General features: G+C 36.6%; 1 protein-coding gene across 8 annotated transcripts in view; it reads right to left on the bottom strand.

Annotated features, from left to right (window-relative positions):
- The window catches only part of NOL4 (nucleolar protein 4), a 417551-nt gene that overhangs the window by 234156 nt on the left and 168758 nt on the right, over nucleotides 1–14637 (bottom strand). The window contains exon 1 of one of the 8 annotated variants that reach the window (XM_058692396.1): nucleotides 11421–11541. The exons of the other annotated variants lie outside the window; for them this stretch is intronic. The gene's annotated coding sequence lies outside the window, so the exon portion shown is untranslated. Of the gene's footprint in view, nucleotides 1–11420; nucleotides 11542–14637 lie in introns of those variants that run through there. 8 annotated transcript variants of the gene reach the window in all.

Below are 14637 nucleotides of genomic sequence, written 5' to 3'. Positions count from 1 at the left end.
CCGAGGCCCAATTCACACTCAGGGAAGCTAAGTCCAGAGCCACTGTCCTTTTCCCTCTCCCACAAACCTCTCTAGGACATAATCTCATGTCATCCAATTGTTCTGGTGATGGTGCAGACACCAGCCTTGGAAAAAGAAATGTATGGTCTCTGAAGGCAGAGAAGTTCTTTCTATAAGATACTATGCTCTATTTTTCAGATGCTATGCTCTATTTTTCAGATGCTTTGCAGATATGGATTGAAAATTATTTTCTGGATTATACTGAACCAAGACATGGAAATTTTTTTATCTTACTCTACGGAGATATATTTTCACCCAAAATGTGCCTTTTTCCTGCAGCCACCAAGGTATACTGACCAATCTGCAGGGGTAAACAGTGACAAAACAACTGAAAATAAGTTAATGGATGAAACCAGGGCACAATTTCACATTTATTCACATACAAATCACTTCAGCTATTATTTACAGCTGTTACTAAGTAGTGCAAAATCTACTATGATTGAGTGATTTCGTGCCTCAGAAAATAAATTCTTTTTTCCTTTTTATCATAAGAATCCTATCCTAAAGGCAAAGGAAAGCAATGACTTAAGTGACATTGTAGTTTGCCTACAGTTTTCTGGAATTCAAAAAGGAATCATGCCAATTGTATTTATATTGTTAATGACAAAAGCTTTGAATTTCAACTTCTACATGCTTCATCTTAATAGTATCTCTCTTTTTCTAAAGGGTACATACAAGAACACATCCTAAGATAGCGCATGCCGAGGTTAAATATTCATAGAATCTTTATTTCCAGTTCTTATTACTTTTGCTGATTTTTCATGTTAGGGGTAGGAATAGGGAATAGGAGGCAGGGATATAGTGGGATGCAAAGCACAATGCTTGCCACATACTAGGGGCTTAACAAATTCTAAATAAACTTAAATAATCTAAATAAATCTAAAAGGATGAAAGGAAAGAAGAAAAGGAGAGAGGAAGAAACACACAGGGATGTAAGCACATACTCTATAGTAATCAGAAAGAAAATATATATACTGCCCCCAAACTGGAATATTTGAAGAGCTCTGCTTGTTGACTATGATTGATATCAAGGTAATTATTTATTCTACCGTATAGATTGATAAAGGTTCTCAGATATAGAATTCAGAGTAGGTGAAAATAAATGAAGGGAACAGTAGGGACAGTGAGTCATAGCAGGGGAAGGGAGAGGAGGGATGAGGGGTGAATGGGCAAAGAGGAGTAGGGAGTGCAGAGAGAGAAGGAGAGAAGGCAGAGAGGGGGAAGAGAGAAGGAAAGAAGGCAGAGAGAGTCGGCGGGGGCAGGGGGTGGCGGGGAAGAGGAGAAGAGGAGAGAGGAGGAGCGTGGTTGAGGAGAACAATTTATTTCACTTTGAATAACATAATCACTTAGATGCGGTTACTTGATTAATATCTGGGTCTCCCCCAGGACCTCCAGCTCTGAAAGAGCAGTGATTAGGTCAATTTTTGCTCTTTGCTTTATCTACCCACAGCTCCAATTCCCAACTACAGTGCTTCTCAAAGCATGTGTGATGAAGAATCAATCTGTTTATCTCCAATCTGTCACGGACAAATAGTTTGTAAAAACAAACACCAAAGCTTGAAACAGAGCGTACAAAATACAAACCCATTTATTATTAAATTCTACAGGCATAAAATTGTGGTTTCAAACCAAGCACTTCATCTTGTCATGCACCAGTAAGAGTTTTGAGGTCCACGAAGTGCTCCTCGAAGAGCCTGACGTGGTAGAAACTCATTAAGAATTTGTGAAATACCTAAACAATACAGACATAAGAACATTAACAGTTCTGCAATAAATTAGAGTTATATCATGGTTTTTCTGGAATTCAATCTCTCTCTTCCCCCCGTTTTATTGCCAGTTCTGAGAAGTTAACAGGGTGGTGAATATGACCGTTATTTTTAAATGGTTGCGTTGAGGACAAAGGACAGGCTTGTTCGAGGATGGTCCCACACTGAGTAGCAGAATAGAAGGGGACTCAGTTCTCTTGACTGCCAGGCCACTGCTTTTTCCCATAGGCCTCGGTGGCTCTTTTTTCTGCAATCAAATTGGACATGCGGCATTAATTAGCGAGCTGTAAGCACTTTCGTTTTCGCTTTTGGCTAGCAGACTCCAGTGAATCTCTAATTTACACATTTCAGCTCTGCAGACGTTTGCAGACCAATATTCTAAGAGCTAGTCTTTAATTTGGCTTAGCATCCATTTCTGTATTTATAACGTTAAGATGTGTATTTACTTGTCATTCCAGAAGAGAAGAGATCTTGCCACAAATAATGTTTCTCAAAAGATGGGTGGTGGTCAATCCCATTCCACTTTTCTTTTAGTCTGTAAATTGTTATGTCTTTTGTAGTACTGGTATAAAAGAGCTCGTGTAAAAACAACATAAAATCTATGACGACTTCAGCAAATCATTAACAAAATGTCCTTTTCAACAAATGATTCAAAATGATAAAAATGAAACCCAAATTCAAAATTTTGGTGACCCTTTCTTTTAAAAGGATATCTATTGAATGGGCTATCATTTAGCTATTTATCTTTTCTGGAAAAGTACATACCAAATTGTTAACAGAAATTATCTATTGGGAATACAGCAGATTAGGAGTAGAGAATAGGAGACCCTTCCTTCTTTATAGATTTCTGTACCTTAAAAACACATTCTCATGAATATGTATCCAAATGAATATGTAATATTTTATTAATAACATATTGGTGATGGAAGTGATTCTAGGAAGTCTAAATGTTTTAAACATGAATATATATTTAAAACAATTGTGTAATATTTTATTAATAAATTTTCTTACTTTACCCATTGAACTTTGAAATAGAGCAACATGTAAGGCATGTTCTTAGCCCTTTAGTAGATAAATGAGGGAACTACATTGGAGGTAGAGGGCTGAGATTCCAAGGGAAATATGTGTAAGGTCAAAGTCTGAGCTTCCCACTTCCTTATGCTGCAGGGCAATGACAAATAACTATATTGCATCAGTTAATGGAATCTTCTTGTATTTCTAACTTAGATATCTCACTGGGGTAAATACACAACAAAAGGACCATGTGAAGCATGAACTGTGACAGTGATACAACCCAGAATTCGAGGTAGTTCTGAGCCAAAATTGTTCAAGTAGGTTTGGTCAGAAGTATATTTTATATTTTAATTACCCTACCAAGCTTTTCCCCTGGTGTGAGGGGGAATCTCAGTAAGAGATTCATTTAGTCTCTAAAACGTTAGAGATGGGTACAGAGAACACCTTAAGTTGGCAAAGGTCACATGTTAGTTTTGTCTGATAACCAAAAATATTCTATGATGGAGAAAGCATAATGTAAATATTTGCCAGATTAAAGACCCAATTTTAAACCACAGGTCCATTAACATATAATTTGCTTGTAACTGATAATTTCTTAAAAAACAAACCCAATACTTAAGATATTTAAAATTAGAAAGTTACTAACAATATCATGCTAGTCCCAGTACTGCTTTTTCTCTTGACCAGTTAAAAACCATATTTGTGGGTCGTTTGGGTGGCTCAGTTGTTTAAGCATCCAACTTGATCTAGGCTCAGGTCATGATCTCAAGATTTGTGAGATCAAGTCCCATGTTGGGCTCTGCACTGGTAGAGTGGAACAGGTCTGGGATTCTCTCTCTCTCTCCCTCCCTTGGCCCCTCCCCAGCTCTCTCTCTCTCTCTCTCTCTCTGTCTCTCTGTCTCTGTCTCTCTCTCTTTGTCTCTCTCTCTCTCTCTCTCTCTCTGTCTCTCTGTCTCTGTCTCTCTCTCTTTGTCTCTCTCTCTCTCTCTCTCATAATAAATAAAGAAACTTAAAAGAAAACCTATGACATTTGCTTTAAGAGAGGAGGGGCCACTAAGAAAACCATGTCTTGGGGTCAAGAAGAAACAATGCTAAATTAACAGGTTAAAATTTTAAGCTCTAAAGAAATCTGAAGAGAACTTAAGGAAAATAGTGTGAGAATTTGCAGCAAAAAATGTGCAGAAAGGAAAAATCAAAGTCTTGGGCCTTTTCTTCTCCCCACTTCCCCCTGTGTAGGATGGCGACCAGACTAAAGAACTAAAGGCTAAGAAGATCCTTAGTATTCTCTATTGGCAAGAGTTAAGAGAAGCACATGCCTCCTTCCTGATATGGGTATAGATAGTCATCCCTTGAGACCTTATTAGCTACAGAAAAGAAAAAAAACTTGGTTATCACCCTTAAATTCCCTACTCGCTTAAAGCAACTTCTAGAGAGAAGATACACATGTGCAGCATTCTCTAATAAAGTCATGGCTTCTGGGATTTTCTAAATTTCTAAGCTTCTTTCCAAGCACTAGAAAAGCATGATATGTGACTCTTTCTTTCTCTTTCTTTTCTTTCTTTCTTTCATTTTCTAATTAATGTGATTATTATTAGACAAGGTCAGAAGGTACAGGCAGTGTCAAAGTCAATTTCTCATTTTCCTTTTAAAATCTACCTTAGGTTTGTTCCACAAATCATTGTATTAGCTCATATTGATTTGTGAATGTTATTAATATTTATTATACAGGGCTAAACTTTAAAATCATATTGTTAGCTTTTACTAAAAGGTATGAGATTATAAGTGATGCTGTCACAGATAAAGTTAACAGCCTTCAGAGAGTTTTCTGTTGCGTGAAGTTTTGCCTGTGATTTAAAAGGCTGCAATGTAATGTTATATACATAGATATGCATTCAGGACCAATATGGGAAAACTTTTTCCTATAGGTTACAAAGTGTGAATATTCTTCAGTGTATTTTAATGTTTTGACTCAGATATTGAGCCACTGATCCTTCTGAAGACCTGATTATAAACACTGCTTCTTCCTTTCTGTGGCACTAATTTTCTTACCTTTCTCTGCCACACATTCAACGAAACCTATGAATGAAGACTGCATAGAGAAAGAGGCAAGCTCCCTAGCCAGTAGTGGCATTGTTACTTGAAAAAACGAAAAACTTTCATGATATTCAAGCCCCTTTCTCTCTGTTAAGTTAGAAAAAAATTGAGACAGAAAACAGGAACCCTAATGGATACACATGGAAGGTCAAGGTCAAATGCTGGGAAAGTTTTCTGTTTTCTGAATCTTTAATCATCTCTCAAACTGTTAGACAAAGTGAAGAAGACAGACTGTCTATGAAACAATCAAAGAAATAAGAAAGAAAAAGAAAAAAAAAAAAACAAACCCTGAGCAGTAACTGAGATTGAAATCGGAACTTCAGTTCCGGCTGCTGGCCAGAAAGTAAGTGGCTGCTAGCCTGTACAGCGCCTAGTGCCGTGCAAGTGTTTTGTGTTAGTTAGCTCCCTCAATTCCCAAAATAATTCCATGAAACAGTTCTTATACAGAGAGATTGTATCTTCTGAGGCCTCCCCATGTGACCACCCCCACTTTGTCACCACTGTCCTTTGGGACAGCTCTGTATCTTATACTACCCTTCCTCATAACACCTTTGACACGTGTGCAACAGCGGGAATAAACTGTGGTTAAGAGATTGGGTGTTGCAGTTAGAAAAACTTAGATTCAGACCCAGGTCTGTCACTTATAAGTTGGGTGGTTTGGACACTCTCCGAACCTAAGCTTCCCCACAGGAACAAAGGGGCAGGTTTAGGATTTACATTAGAGGATAACTGATACAATTAAATGAGTTAATGTTTGCAGAGTATTTAAATCCCATACCCAATCCATAACAAGGAAGAGCTTAGCATTATCTTTGAGGGGAGGGGCAGCTTCTGGTTTTCTTCATTTTCCTACAATGTGTCTGTGCCGAAGGAAGCCCAGGGAAAGGGTTTTAAATGCTTGCTGAATGAATAATGAGTGAAGAGATGGATGGATGGATGGATGGATGGATGGATGGATGGATGGATGGATGGATGATCTGACTCTCCAGGACAGCATTTTTTTTTCTTTTTGATACTCATTGGTTTTCCTTCTTTTTTAAAAAAATTATTTAAACGCACGTTAGTTAACATACAGTGTAGTATTGGTTTCAGGAGTAGAACCCAGTGATTCAAGACTTCCATACAATACCCAGTGCTCATCCCAACAAGTGTCCTCCCATTTAGCCCAACCCCCCATCCACCTCCCCTCCAGCAACCCTCAGTTTGCTCTCTGTATTTAAGAGTACTTATGCACTATTTTTACTAAAGCTCCAATTGCCTCCATCATTCTCCTCTTCCTGGAGTGGAATAAGTTTCTGTGATGGTGACTTATCAGTTATTAAGCACCTAGTGCAGTGTAGGTTTCTTTGTATTACTTACCTCTTTTAATTTCCAAAACAATTCCATGAAATAATTATTATACAGAAAAATTGGATCAGACTCTATCCAATGGCCTGCTTATTTATAAGTGTTCACAGACACCTAAGGCAAGAACAATAAAAATGATTGTTTCCTTATCATTACCTCTCCATGTAGCATCCAAAAATGAGTTTCTACAATGCCTCATTTAGGAAATGAGAATGTGAGATCAAGAGCGAGCTGGATAAGCTCAGGCTGTTAGTTATACAACTTTAAAAATATTCCCTGACCTTTTCAACCATGAGTTTCCTCAATCGTAAAACTGAAACATAATGGTAATTATGTGTGTCTAACAGAATTGTGATTATTAAATGAGATAATGTATAGAAAAAGTGCACTGTGCAAGGATAAAACGATGGATTTTCTTCAAGGAGACAGGGAGCTGCTTCCCTACTATCCCCTTTACAGTCTCTTGAAAATGAACAGGTGTAACAGGACCAACCTTTTGATTTTCCACTGCAGCATTAGGACTTCTGACCATTCAGACTTGTATATGTGAGCCTCCAGAATTAGCTTAGGCTTTCCCTCACAAGATAAATAGGAGATGATCAGGTACATCTATATATCTCTCAAGAAAACAGACAAGTTGTCATTGTCCTTTATGTTACTTTCCTGTATAAACGTGTGAAATTCTGTACAGACCTTGCAGTCACGTTGATGTCACCATACATCCCTACACTATAATAGTGTTTTCTCTCTTTCTTCTATACATGTATGGAGGGGTCTTTAGGGGGCAGGGTTGTATTCATTGCCTCAACAATTATAAATGTAAAGTGTAAGGGTTGATGTGGTTGTTGTTATCATTATAACTATTATCATTTCAAGACTATAGAAAATTATGCCATCGTTCAGATAGAAAAGACAATAAAATAGTTCTCTCTCTAGTTCATTGGGTTAAGTTTTACAAAAGTGGTTTTCTCAAAACTTCAGCTGAATATATTCATTTTTCCTTTGTATTAAATTTATTTCTATCTTATATTAATGCCAAGAGAAGAATACAAAGATAAAAAGTATTAAATTTTGGAAGTGTCAGACCCCAGGAATGAAAGATAAACTTCTTTGTGGTCATACTAAAAAGTTGTACTTCAACATGAAAACACATGTCAAGTTTTTACATACTCTAATTGCTATTTACAAATATTACAGAGGAAACAAAATAGAGAGTAGTAAAACAAATGCTAAAGGTGCTATGAACTTGAAGGCATTGCATGACCTTCTAAAATAAACTACATAATGGGTAGGTTAACTCTTATAATTAAATGCAGTATTTGTTTTTTAAGGCTTAAAGATCAAACAAGATGTCTAAAATCAAATTGAATGCTGTCTCCATTACTGTCACTGCTCTCCTCATAAACCCTCTCTTTCTATTGACTTTCTCTATGTCTAGTAATGGCACCCATCAACTTCCAGGTTTGAAGGTTCTTTAATGCTATCCAGTCAATGGCCAAGTGCTTGCTTTATCACACCTCTAACCGTGAGATACTCTGATTTGCTATCTCTCAGTCATTCCCACCAGACCGAGTGTTTTTAATGAATGCCTGAACATAAGCATTTTGCTCTGTAATTCTTAGCATCCATCTTAGCAGTGGCCAAATAAACCCTGGTTGAATAAATTAATACATGAAATTCCACAGATTATATGGCTATGATTTCTTTCTCATCAGTTCCCTACCTTTAATTCCCAGTTTTCCTATGCTAGTTAAGGCTCTCAGTCCAAATCACCTTCCATTAACTATTGCCCATATCATCTATTTGTCCTCTCTACGTTTGTAGGATACATCTTCGCAGAGTCCTGCTCCTTGTTTCTCACTCTTTGTTCAGAAATCTCCATTGGCTCCCATCTGCCTTCAAAAGTGTATATCACCAAAAGTACATAGCCCCAATGAATATTCTGGTCTTTCTACATACAACCCAATTTCAACAACTGTTCCAGCCACCTTCTCATACATCATGCTACCTATTTGCTTGCAGACAATCCTAAGAAAACAGACAAATTTAGCATCTTACATATTTGTCCTGAGACATATAGAGTAAAACTTAGAGAATATAAGGAGAATATTTTTACATGAACATAAATCCCAAAATTAAAAAAAGGAGGAATTATTGCTACATTACAGCTCTTTAAAGTGGCCTCTAACCCAACAATGTGTCATAGAATTGAAACTTCTACAGTCAAGATTGAATCTTAACTTGATTTAAAAAAATTTTTTTAATGTTTATTTATTTTGAGAGAGAGAGAGAGAGAGAGACAGCACAAGCAGGGCAGGGGCAGGGAGAGAGGGAGACACAGAATCTGAAACAGGCTCCAGGCTCCAAGCCATCAGCACAGAGCCCATCACAGGACTTGAACTCATGAACCACAAGATCATGACCTGAGTCGAAGTCGATGCTCAAACGACTGAGCCACCCAGGCGACCCCTTAATTTGCTATTTAAAAGCAAATACAAAAAGTGTTTATATCAGAGTATTACCTTTTGTGCTAAATATTTTTATCTTCAGTATTTATTGTTATGTACATGTCAGCCATCAACCATACCAGGTAGTTTTAGAAGCTATTCTTAGTATATATGATAACTGACCATTATAAAATCATATATCATATGCAAAATCATATACTAGATCATATATCATATATCACAATCATAAAAACAATGCCTTCCATGCATGCGATTGCTGATTATTCCCTAGCAGAAGCTTGTGTTGTGATCTTTCCAGGACGTTGCTTCCTCTTTCTCTTTTCTGTACTCGCTTTCCTCACAAAAGCTCAGACCATTTCCAGATCACCTACTAGCCCCAAGATTTTGATGTCCTGAAGATTTTTAATCTTAAACTGACTTCTGCACTTCCCACAAGATATTCCAAACCTCTGAGATCAGTTCAAGAATAGAACAACTTGCTCTTTCAAAGATTCCTGAAGCAATGCCTTTCAAGAGATAATTAGGCTTTAGAATATGACCTGTTCCTCACCAAGCAAGACCCTGACATTCTAGCAGCCCAAAACAAACTGCCTCAGGGAGGTGATAAATCCCCACAAGTCTTCAGCTGACAGCATTTGGCTCAATCATTACTGTATTTACAAAAGAAATAAGCCCAGAAGACAGAAAATGGAAAACTCTAAATGATATAACAAGGTTGTTTTGTTTTTTTTTTAACTAGTTAGGACTACCTCTTGAAAAACTTCAGTTAAAGTAGTGAATGGGCTAAATCCCTGCCTTACCTTTCAATTATTATTATCTATTTACATACTTTGTTATTTCAGTGAGTGGTGCCCATTTTGACTCAGCCCTCCTCCTTTCCCAGTTCTGTTCTGTTCATTCTGAGCCTCACATCATATAGTGAACCCTAAGTTTCTCTCCCTTTTTAGAATAAGTTCATTGGTTTCCTTATTTTTGCCCAAAGTCTATAAATGAAGAGAAATAAGTTACTCCAGTTTATTTTTTTGGGGGGGGGGGGGGTGGATGAAGGAAGGGGAGGAGGCTCAGGAGAAATTAGCAGATGTGCCTCTGTCTCTTTGTGATTTCTAAGGGCCCTACCCTAAACTGACAGAAATGCTGGAAAAGAGGAGGTTGCTGTAATAATTTGCAATCATTCACTGAGAGGGGCTCCCTGACTTCCAGCTTTGTCTCCATTTTCTTAAGAGCATCAGGCTTTCTGCGTAGTTATAATTTGAATGCTATTAAGCCAATTGTGACCCTTATGGTTTTGTGTGCATTTCCTGACATATGAAGAGAATAATTTTATGTAGCCATTTAATACAACTGCTCATTCAAGTCTAAGACCCATGGTCTCTTCTAACATTAAGTTTCAGAGAAAAGGAGTTTATGTGTAATCTGCGCTCTGCTTGACAGCCAATACCCAAATCTCTTTCATTTGGTAAATCAAAGCAGTATACTTCAAATAATAATTAAATATATTTTATGATATTGGCTATATTTAGCACAGACTGCAATGTTAGTTACAGTGTGGCAGTACATCAGTAGCCTAGGATTTTGTACATGGGCACCAAAACCCAGTTTTTAAATACACATTTTAAATATAGGGCCATGATCAAAGCAAGTGAAAAACATGATCAATGCAGCATGATTCAAATTTCACCAGGAACACTTTAAATAAAAAATATACATACTTTCAGGGAAATACACACTGATCATCAAAACCACACAGTTTACATATCACTAATACAGTACATAAAATCTACATATTCCTGAAATATTCTTTTTATTTTTGGATGTGGATTAAAGTGTACTTTGAGGTAATTAAGTTTTCAATGAGTAGATATCACCACAATAGATATCCATATCAAACATTTCAAACCCATAACAAGGTTTCCCAGTGCTTAAGCTAAAATTCATACAACTCTTTTAATTATAGAAAAAATTGTGCCAATACACATCAAGAGGGAAAAACAAAATAAAACCCCATAGCCCCCCCCAGAACAAAATCCATTTGAGACAAGCAGTAGAAAATCCTGATTTATACATTGCACATGCTTTATGCTGACAAGTTGAAGCAACAGCACCAAAGACCTAAATAAATTAATCTTCCCCAAAGAATATCTTTTTATCATATTCCAACTATCTTAAAAGAATTATACCACTTGTAGGCTTCTAAAAGAATTTTCAAAAACAGTGTATATTATTGAAAACAAACATTTGAAATCCTAAAATGAAATCATTTTTTTTTTCTAAAATGAAATCTCATTACTTTTGGTGTTAGAAAAACACACTTGCTTAGAAATAATAAAATTTTTTCATGAGTTTTTTTTTTTTTGCTTTATCTCTATGGAATTTTAAATCTAAGTGCATAAAAATCTAGGGTAAATAAATTTAGCGCCAAAAATATATAATACATTTTTTGCCTATCTAATTTTGATATGCTGCCAGGATTTTAGATTGATGTTTCAAAAGTATCTAAAAATTTTCAAGTTCCTGATGTGGTCAACCCTCTAAATACCACCTACACTAGGAAAACATTGGCAGTCTTATCAGAGTCTCCTGCTGTCATTCCACTGCTGCATGGGACAGTCTTCAACAAGACTTAGACAAACCTCATTCATCAATATTCTACTCTGGAGGAGCTGACACTTACTGTGAATTCTGCTCTTCAACTTAAATACCAGTGTCTGTGGCAGCCAATTCTATCATTGCAGAGACAGCATCCCTCAGGCGAGGTCCAACCTTTCTCTCCAAGTGCACCCAGGGATTAGTCTGACTTCCCCTAAATTCTCTCCTCTGCACAGTAAGAGCTAATCTTTCCTGTATGAAGCAGGAGATGGTGTTGCTATGACAACAGAGCACATTCTAGCAGTGGGACTACGGAGATGAGCCTTCAAAGACTCAGGGAAACATGTACTCAGTTTTCCTCCAGGGCTATGGGCTCCTTCCTTTAGGATTTAATCCCCCAACAAGTTTACTGACAGAGTTGTTGATTACCTATGCATTTTGCTACAGGGAGATCACTGATTAAGAACATGGCTGGAAGATCACAGAGTTATTTAATAAAAGTGCCATTCTCAGTTATATTAAATTTCCAGTTGTAACTGCTTTGTATAGCTGTTTTAGAACACTAGCCTCACTTAAATTTAAACCATTCTGCTTACTGTTAAGTTTTTTGAAAATGATATTAATGTGTTGAGAAGGGCATTATCAAAGGGAAAGCTTTATCTTTTTTTGTTTGTTTGCATATCATCACCAATGTATCAACTTGAAGGTTAGATACACACACACACACACGCACACACACACACACATACACACATCCATTTTCTCTCTCCAGCATCAATATCTGGAGCCTTGAGGTTTCAGGGTGGGGGAGGGGATATGCTAACAAAAGCAAATCCCTGCAGCCACATTTTGCATACATATATTAGCTGGAGAATAATCACAATAAGCGTTAATCATTTAGAAAAATAATCACCAGTAGAATTTAAGTGCCTTTCAACAGCAGAAGAGATCTAGTATTGGGTCATATCGTATGAGGGCAGATTTCACATATTATTTTCAAACACAGCGGTTATATTTTTTGGAAAATAATTAACACGCACATTATTGTGTATTTTTAAAAGTTGATAATGCATTTTAATAGTCCTAACTTTGTACCGTTTGGGATATTTGTTTTTCTTCAAAAGGCATTCATATAAATTCAAACATGTCCATCTTTCCCACTAGAAGGAAAAGACACAGGGCAGGAAAAGTTTCCCTTTCTCAGCAGCAAACGTTCGGTTTGCTACCGTACCATGAGTGAGGCTTTCACCCAGAGAGTCATCCAAACTCTATCTGCTCCTCTTGATTTCCCCAACACCTCCTCCATTTCTCAATCCTTTATGTCCGGAGCAGCTCTTACCACACACCACCCTTCCCCCACACTAGGCTGTAATTACTCTCCTTTGTGGCTGAAGCAATAGAATCTGCATCACCTACATGCATTCTTCTGATTGTGGAGGGAGAATATAACTTCAAGGGTGTTGTTGTCACTCAGAAGTGAGGGGATCTATAGGTTACAAGGATTCAATGTCCTACTGGCTTTCTAGGAGAATCATTAGGCTATCTTTAGTTACTTCTTGGTTCTCACTCAGATGTGTGTGAAAAGCTTTAAGATATTAACTAGGACGTCCTGATTGCAAATAATGCATGTATTTATATTGAATAATTCATATAAAATGAACAGGGCATTTGAAAACACATTTTGATCCATGTTTTTTTATTTCTATCATAGTAAAAAATAGTTAAATTTATTTAATGTGTGCCTGGGTATACACTCCCAGACACATATATGCTCACATCATGGGTATGTACAGAATATTCTTCCCTCAAGATCCTATTCCCAGAGCTGGTTCTGAAGATACATTCTCATAATTCAAGAAGTTATGGCACCTGTTTTCATTATGTTCATTATTATCTAATTAGTAAAAGGCGCTTTTTCCCCCCATTTTCACTCTCATCTTCAGGGAAACTGGATAAATGCCAAAACATGTAAACAACATATGGTTTACTTTCAAAATCAACCAACCAGAATTACTCATTTTCAAAGAATCTCTTAGCAAAAAAAAATATGTTGAAGAAATAATTTCCTGCTCTAATAGCTAATGTTTACCATCTGCTATTCCTTTAAGACTAACTACCTGGAGATCAATCATATATATTTTCCAGTTACCCTGCACTCCAAAAAACCAATATTATTAATTTAAAAAGATTTTAAGTAGGTCATGCTAGAGTGCCACAACTTAAATTTGAATTTTGCAAGCAGATTATAGCCAACCAATATAATACGAATGCCAGAAATCACTATTGTCAGAAATTTATGAGTTTTATGATTGTCTCCTATGCATTACTTTTGAGCTTCTATTTTTCAACATAATAATCAGTATGTCTGTTAAACTAAAATAATAACTTTGTCTTGGGAAATAGAGATAGGGAAAGTAGGGGAAGGAACATTTTTCTCAAAACAAGTTTTGAAGATGAACCCCAAGGCAGTTCTGAGGAAAGAGACTGAGATACTGGAGTCCACAGCAAGGGGAGCAAAGTGTGGGTCAAGAACCACCTTTTTTTTCGAAGAGGCTGCCTTTTGTACAAAGGCTTAGGTACAGTCTCTAGACTTTAGCTGGACACTGAGTACAGATTCTAATGACAAACTGCACTAGTCTGTGCCTCAGTTTCCTCACTTTCAAAATGGGGAAAATAATACTACTTATATCATGGAATTCTCATACAAGTTCAAGGAATAGATACCTAATGTTATCATAACAGGGCCTAGCATACAGAAAATACTATGTAAATGTTAAGTACCATTTAGGATTTTGAAGACAGGGATGAAATATCATTCATTTTGTTCCTCCTGTTCCTAACACAGTATCTGCTATAGGATATGTATTCACTAAATGTTCAGATGATTTTTCATATCATCTGTATGACTTCAATATATAATAGAGTAAAGCAAATATATAATATCTAAGGATTCTAAAATATGACAGAAGAGACATAATAAATCTCTCTATATAACTATTATGGGTTTTATAAAGTTCAATAAGTAAATAAATACTTATTCAAGAAATGAACGGAGTAGATTTTCAATATGTAGCCCTCTTGCATACTAATTCTAGTTTAGGAACTATTTGCTGAACAACAGCTACAGATCACAGCAAGTAGGATTATCTGAATATGAGCACCATAATCCCCTTAGTTTTATGAGAGAATGAGTTATCACTTATTGCAAAAGTATTAGCACTTGCTTTAGTAGATATTATGCTAGACACCAGGGTACTAAGACTTACATCATGGTCTCTGTTTTCAGCGAGTTCACAATATAA

This window comes from Neofelis nebulosa, chromosome 11, assembly GCF_028018385.1.
Source record: "Neofelis nebulosa isolate mNeoNeb1 chromosome 11, mNeoNeb1.pri, whole genome shotgun sequence".
NCBI lineage: Eukaryota > Metazoa > Chordata > Mammalia > Carnivora > Felidae > Neofelis > Neofelis nebulosa.
Note: the sequence above shows the minus strand (reverse complement) of the source record. Positions and strands in the feature narration are given on the sequence as shown.